Here is a 6,484-nt window from a genome sequence, read left to right on the forward strand (position 1 = left end):
CTTTCCTCGTATGTTTCTATTTTACTTTTGTCGTAGTATTCTCTCACTTTTTGTATATTTAACTTTATGGCCTTAGAGGCTCATTTGAGAGATAAGTTGTATAAGCTATTTTAATTCCAAAACTCTGTATTTTTCTGTTTGTAACTAGTCGGCTCAAACTCCGCAAGCCGCGGCTAGTTCTGTATGATTATTATACTATTATATCTATATATGTTCCATTCTTTTGCATTTATATCGTGCATCTTACGCATTAGCTTCGTGTGAACGTTTCGCGTTTTCGTAATTCTGTCTTTGAGCTAAATGCTTCATCGGGTTTCTAGAATATATTATTTCCTTCTATATATAAATATGTATAAGCCTTAGAATTGTCGTAACCCTTGATTAACCTTCGCTTTACGGCTAGAGGTAAGGCTTAGGGTAATTGGGGTGTTACATTAAAAGCTCAACAAAGAAATACAGAGAAAATAGGAAAGGAAGTGAGAGAAAGAAAGATAACTCAGAGAAGCCATGGTCACTGATTAAGTGATTCTTCTCCCCTTCAACAGTGGTACGCATCTCTCTTCCTTTTTTCTTCTTCTTTCAATTTCAGTTTTTTTCTTAATTTCAAATTTTTACTTAAACCCTTTTGGTTTTAGGTCATCCATCCTCGATGATTCCCTTTCAAGTCGAATCGGCAACACCTTATTCTCTTCCAGCGATGCTGGAGAGACGGTGGCTTCATTCAGGACCTCCATTGATGAAATTTAAGATGGCTTCGACATGGACGACGCTAGGTCAACCTTCGTTTGGGGTATGAACTTTTATTTTCTGAAATTTCTGGTCTTTTATTTTTAATTTCTTAAAATTTTATCAAATCTTTGGTTCTACATTATTTTAAGGACATGCATAATCGTCTTTAATCACTACTTTTTTCAGGTTTGTTATTCTATTTTATTCTTAATCTATTGTTCTTCTTCGCTCTAATCTGCATTTATATAGTCGATAATAATTTTTCTAATAAAAGTTATTTGATCATTTTTCTTTTGTATTATATTTATGGAAATCTATAATCTAAAAATCAAGAATCATGTTTTCATGTTAACAGATAAAACTTCTTTTTTTGGTTAGAAAATATGGCATATTGTCATTCTGGATATTCATAAATGTGTATGTATTAGAGATGTTGATTTTTCACCTTTTTTTACTATTTTTCATTTTCAACATATATTTCTTTCTCTAAGATAAAGATAAACTCTTTAAAATGTGTGAATCAATGTCTCTGATTTCTTCTAGCAAATATAACATTTTATGACGTTGAAAGGTCCTTTCCCTATGTTAGAAAGATTGGTTTTTAGTGAAAACGAAACAGTTCAGCACAATTTTATTTGTCTTCTCCTTTCCTTTGATTGCCCGACTAAGTATCTTATAGAAAGAATTCACCAAGGACTTACAACTTTTTTTGTTTCTGATTGACCAAAGATAAGGAAGGAAACTCTTAAGTCCCAGAATCTATAGTGGTAACTGGCACATGACTCCTCCCAAGAGAGATTTTAAGATTAGAGCTTTTGAGATTAATTAGAATAAGATTTACTTGGAATTCAACCTAGCCCTTCTGAGCTAACTCTCATTAGGTGGTACTTGTGATCTATAATAAATTTTAGAATTAAGATATTTAATCTTAATTTTCATTTCATTTTGTGTGAGAATAGAACGAAAATTTTTGAATCAATTTTTGTATGTGCCTTTGAAGCCTTGATCTAATTAACAAAAATATTTTTTTTTGTGCTATTTATTTGTTTTAGTAAATGAGTTTCAAACAAACTAATTATATTTACTTTCACCTAATTGGATTGGTTGATTTGAAATAGGAAGGTTTGATTTGTTGCTTAATTTAAGATGCATGCAGTTACACATGTTGTGTTCATTTAAAAAATTCACTGGTTTTATCATTCAAAATAAAGGACTGACAATTTCCGAGTCTATACTGATTCAAAGAAAATACCTGCTGGCTGCTGCTGTCATTTGTCACCATTACTATGTGATGTTTACTGTTGTTCTGTTATAGAATAATGATGACATATTGCAGTATTTGTACTCTATCTGAATCATATGTTTTACCAACTTCATATGTTAGCTTTATTAGGTTTTTTTAGTAAAGGTTTATTAACTTCATTATGTCATTGACATTCTCTTTTGTGCTTACAAGAATGCGAGTCATAGTTCACTTCTTAAGTTTTGTTTCATAGGTTTGTCAACTATAATGTAGGAGGTTAGGACAAGTGAGGTAGTTAATTTTTTTATAAATACATGTTAAAGTAGTTGAAGTAGTTAGGTAACCTTGGAAATTGTGCATCTTATATTATTGGTTAAGTAAATTGTTTATTTAAATTTATTATTGTTATATTCTTAGGTTCTATATTACAGGGTGGCACGATATCTCATAAGATTTGAGGGTAGTTGAGGTAGTCAGTACTTTTTTATAGATGTGCAGTTATATTTCTCACATCAATCTATGTTTGTTTTGGTTATAATCTTTCTCCTTTACAGAATTGAAAAAAGTTTGCATGTGAGTCAGAGGGAGTAGGTGATGTACATCTTTTAACTTGTGGCTCAGTCTTCTTTCTCATTCTCCTTCAAATATCTTCTTTTCTAATTTTTTAATGATTTGCATTTTTGAATTCTGGTTTTTCTTTTTTTATGTCGATTTTTTTCTTAGGTGTTTAGAAGTTGAGCTATAACTTTTATCTCAATTCATGTCTTTTATTTTTTAATTTTGTGGCATTCAAAAAATTAACTATCAATGACAAAAGCTTCAAATTCGTGTAATATTAAATACTAGATTCTTTTTTGCTTTTTCTTGGTTGTGCTGAATTCGTTTGAAATTTATTTTGATTAAATTGGTATTAGTTATTAAACCGTCCTTCGAAAGCCATGGTTCAAGAATGATTGAATATGGTTTGATATTTCCTAGGTTATTCTTTCTTGCTCACCCTAGTGCTTGGCTACTTGAATTTTCAATGTATTAGCTGAAGAAAGGTTTTGCTAACTAATGTTAACAATTAACATACAATTAAAGAAAGAATAGTGTAACTTAATTTTTTTTCTCTTTAATAAAGTCATTTAGTCTTGTGTATTTGGATTGTGTATTTGATACTTTTAAGGTTTGCTTTAATTTATTAAATTTTAATGATCAGAAGTTCAACAAAAGAAAAAAAGAAGACAAAATTTGTGTATGAAATACTTAATTTTTAATGTGTGATGATGAATGTGAATTTTCGGAAGTATGAGTTTGTTGAGTCTTTCAATACAAATTGATTGAAATTGGACCTGTGTTAGAAATTAGAATTTTGTGAATAGTTCCTATATAAGATTGCGTGAGGATAGAAATAAGCAATAAAAAAACCTTTGATCTTAATATAAGGTCATTCACATGTGCACCAAGTTTGATTCTCTGGATGTAATCTTTATTATGTTGTTATGAATTATGATGAAAAGTTTTGGTATCATCTTCATATTTATTGTTCTTTCATGTGTGAATAATGATGATGGCCCCAATGTAAATATCCATTTTTTTTTTAATTTTGGATCTATGAGTGAGTGACGTCCTACTACAAATGAGAAAAATGTTAATTTTCAAAACATGTGTTTCCTATTTAACTTGTTTGAATAATTTATCTCCGATAACTTCCATCTCTTGAGTAATTAACAAATGTTGTTTGTATACATTGGAATAAAATATTGGTGTTGCCATTTGTCAGTATAATTTTGTGTTCTCCATTAATTGATACTTATTTTGGTTCACTTTAATTTTAAAGTTAGATTCATGAACAAGATGTGTAATATAATTTTTACAGTTTTCTTTTTTTGATGTCCCTAATTGTTTGTTACTTCGTCATAAATTGATTTGGAAATAACACTTCCTTACTTATAAAAAGGCATTAGTGGAGGAAGGTTTTCTTCACGATTAATGAATGCATCAAAATTTTCTATAAATATATTCTTTTGTTGTTCTTTGTTCAAGTTGAAAACATGATCAGTATACAAGTGAACGAAAGAAAAAAATGTTGGATTATTAAATGTGCATATAAAGAAAGTGGTATATACATAATTGGTTGGTTTTTCATTTATATGAAGTCATGAGTTTTGATTGTGTTCTTTGTATTGACCTTTCAGGCATATGAACGAATGAGTTTTGATTTTGTGGTCTTTATTCTATAATATAAGACATCAAATTTTTCTTACATTACTAAAAATTGAAAAACTATCTTTTGAATTGCAGTGTTTTGTACCTAATCTAATTAGATCACTTACTGTGATAGAGCTTTTTTACTATTCAGTTCTGCTTCAACTCTCAAAATTCTTATTTTAGAAAAATAATATGATAAAAGAAGTTATTCAACCAATGTCTTTAAGTGATTATGCAAATACAATGCAATTGGTGATATAAAATGGAGTGTAAATGTATATATTACTGATTGCTTTGGTGATATAATTTACAATATATATTCTAAGTTCAAGAATTGAATAGTAAGAGATAATCTCAATTTATGCCTATTACTATATTTATGTTTTTTTATATTATATTTGCATTCTCCTTTATCTTTTTATAATTATATTTTCATGCAAAACATCGTATTCCAGGTATTATATGTTATTACTTGATATTATGTAGCATGACTAAGGTTTTTTCTTAAATTAATTTTATCTTTTTGAGATCTAAACAATAATTATAGAACTTTTTTTCTTTTTCGCCTTTTACTCCTGTTTGCTTCTATCTAAAGGCATTTTGTTGATTTAGTGATGATTCTCATATTCCTTTGAAAAAAAATGTTGCCTCCATCTTAATTCTTAATATGTGAAAATGAGTTATTTTTTGTTCAGCTTTTTTGAAACTATTAATGTAAGTTAATTATATATGTATGTTAATTTATTTTTTTCTAAAACAATAGAGAACCCATCAAGTGACATTACATGTTTGAGGGATCCACAATACAAGGTAATTCCTATAAAATTGTATACTCAATAAAGTATATGAGTAGATATTAATACTAAAGATTATTGTTCAATTTTTTTGTATAAATGGTATTTTTTGCAGTGAATATTTTTGCTTTTTTTATGTTATTTAGGATGTTATTAATCAGAGTGTCAAATATTCACATAGTCCAAGTGTTAAACATAGTAATGACTTGTTTCCCAGAAATAAGCAACAACTTGCTATTCTGAAAGATTCGAATTATAATTTTGATGAGCATATGGACGAGTGTCGTGCTTGATGTTTAGTTTTTAGTTTTAATAGTTAGAATATAATTTTTATTTTGTGATCCGTGTGCGAAAAGAATTATTTAATTAATAACTATTAAAAAAAAATTGGATGATTTGGAATAGTGCTTGATGTTTAGTTTTTAGTTTTAATAGCTAGAATATAATTTTTATTTTGTGATCAGTCTGTGAAAAGAATTATTTAATTAATAGCTATTGAAAAAGAACCGAATGGTATGTAATAGTTAACGAGATATTTGGATAAAACTGTGTCATTGGGGATAAGTAAGTTATTGTGCAAATATATTAAGAAATTTTCTGATTTCGTCACAAAAGTTTTTAACCATTTATATGTTTTTAAATTTTAAATTATAATATTTTTTTCACTCTAAATATGTTTAATCATCTTATATTTACATGGTAAATTTGTCACAATATTCACAAGTGTATAGTCATTATCAATTGTAGGGGTGGCAAAGCGGCCGGGCCGACTCGTCCCGTCAGCTAAGATGGGTTCAAAATGCTAGCCCGTCCCGTTTTATGGCGGATTGGTGGATCGGCAGGCTAGTTCGCTTGACTCTTTTTTTTTTCAAAATTAAAATTCATTAATTAACCAAAAAAAATAATAATTAAAAAATCAAATACAAATAAAACTAGCAGTTTAACCCTTTTTTTTACATAAAATTAATTAAAATTAACAACAAATAATAATTAAACAATTAAATACAAATAAAAAATAGTCAAATTATAATATGATTTTTTTACTATCTTTTTTTTAAATTTTTAACTTCAATAAAATTATTCAAAATAATATTTGTCAATAGAACCATCTTTATTTTAAAAAATAAGTCACATAATTTTAACATATATACGAAATTGTAAAATAAAATAAATAAAGTCACATAATTGGAACATATATACATAATTAGATGAATTTTTTTAATTTGATAGGTTTCAAATTCTAGCCCGATCCACCTTTTTAGCGGGTTCGACGGGTCGGTCCGACGGATTCGACCCGTTTTACCATCCATTCTCTGTGTATCTCTCTAAAACCTTTTCCGCAAAGGAAAAACTCAAATGAGGGTTCTTAAAAAAGGTAATTATCTGTCGAAAAAAAAGAAAAAATTTCATTAAAAATCCATGTTTATTTTTTTAAATTTCAGTATCTACAAATGTCTTTCGTTTAAAAGTGCACATAAAAAAAATTATCCTAAAAATACTTTATTTAGTATTCATAGTATTCATA

The sequence above is a fragment of the Arachis ipaensis genome, chromosome B08, assembly GCF_000816755.2.
Source record: "Arachis ipaensis cultivar K30076 chromosome B08, Araip1.1, whole genome shotgun sequence".
Classification (NCBI taxonomy): Eukaryota; Viridiplantae; Streptophyta; class Magnoliopsida; order Fabales; family Fabaceae; genus Arachis; species Arachis ipaensis.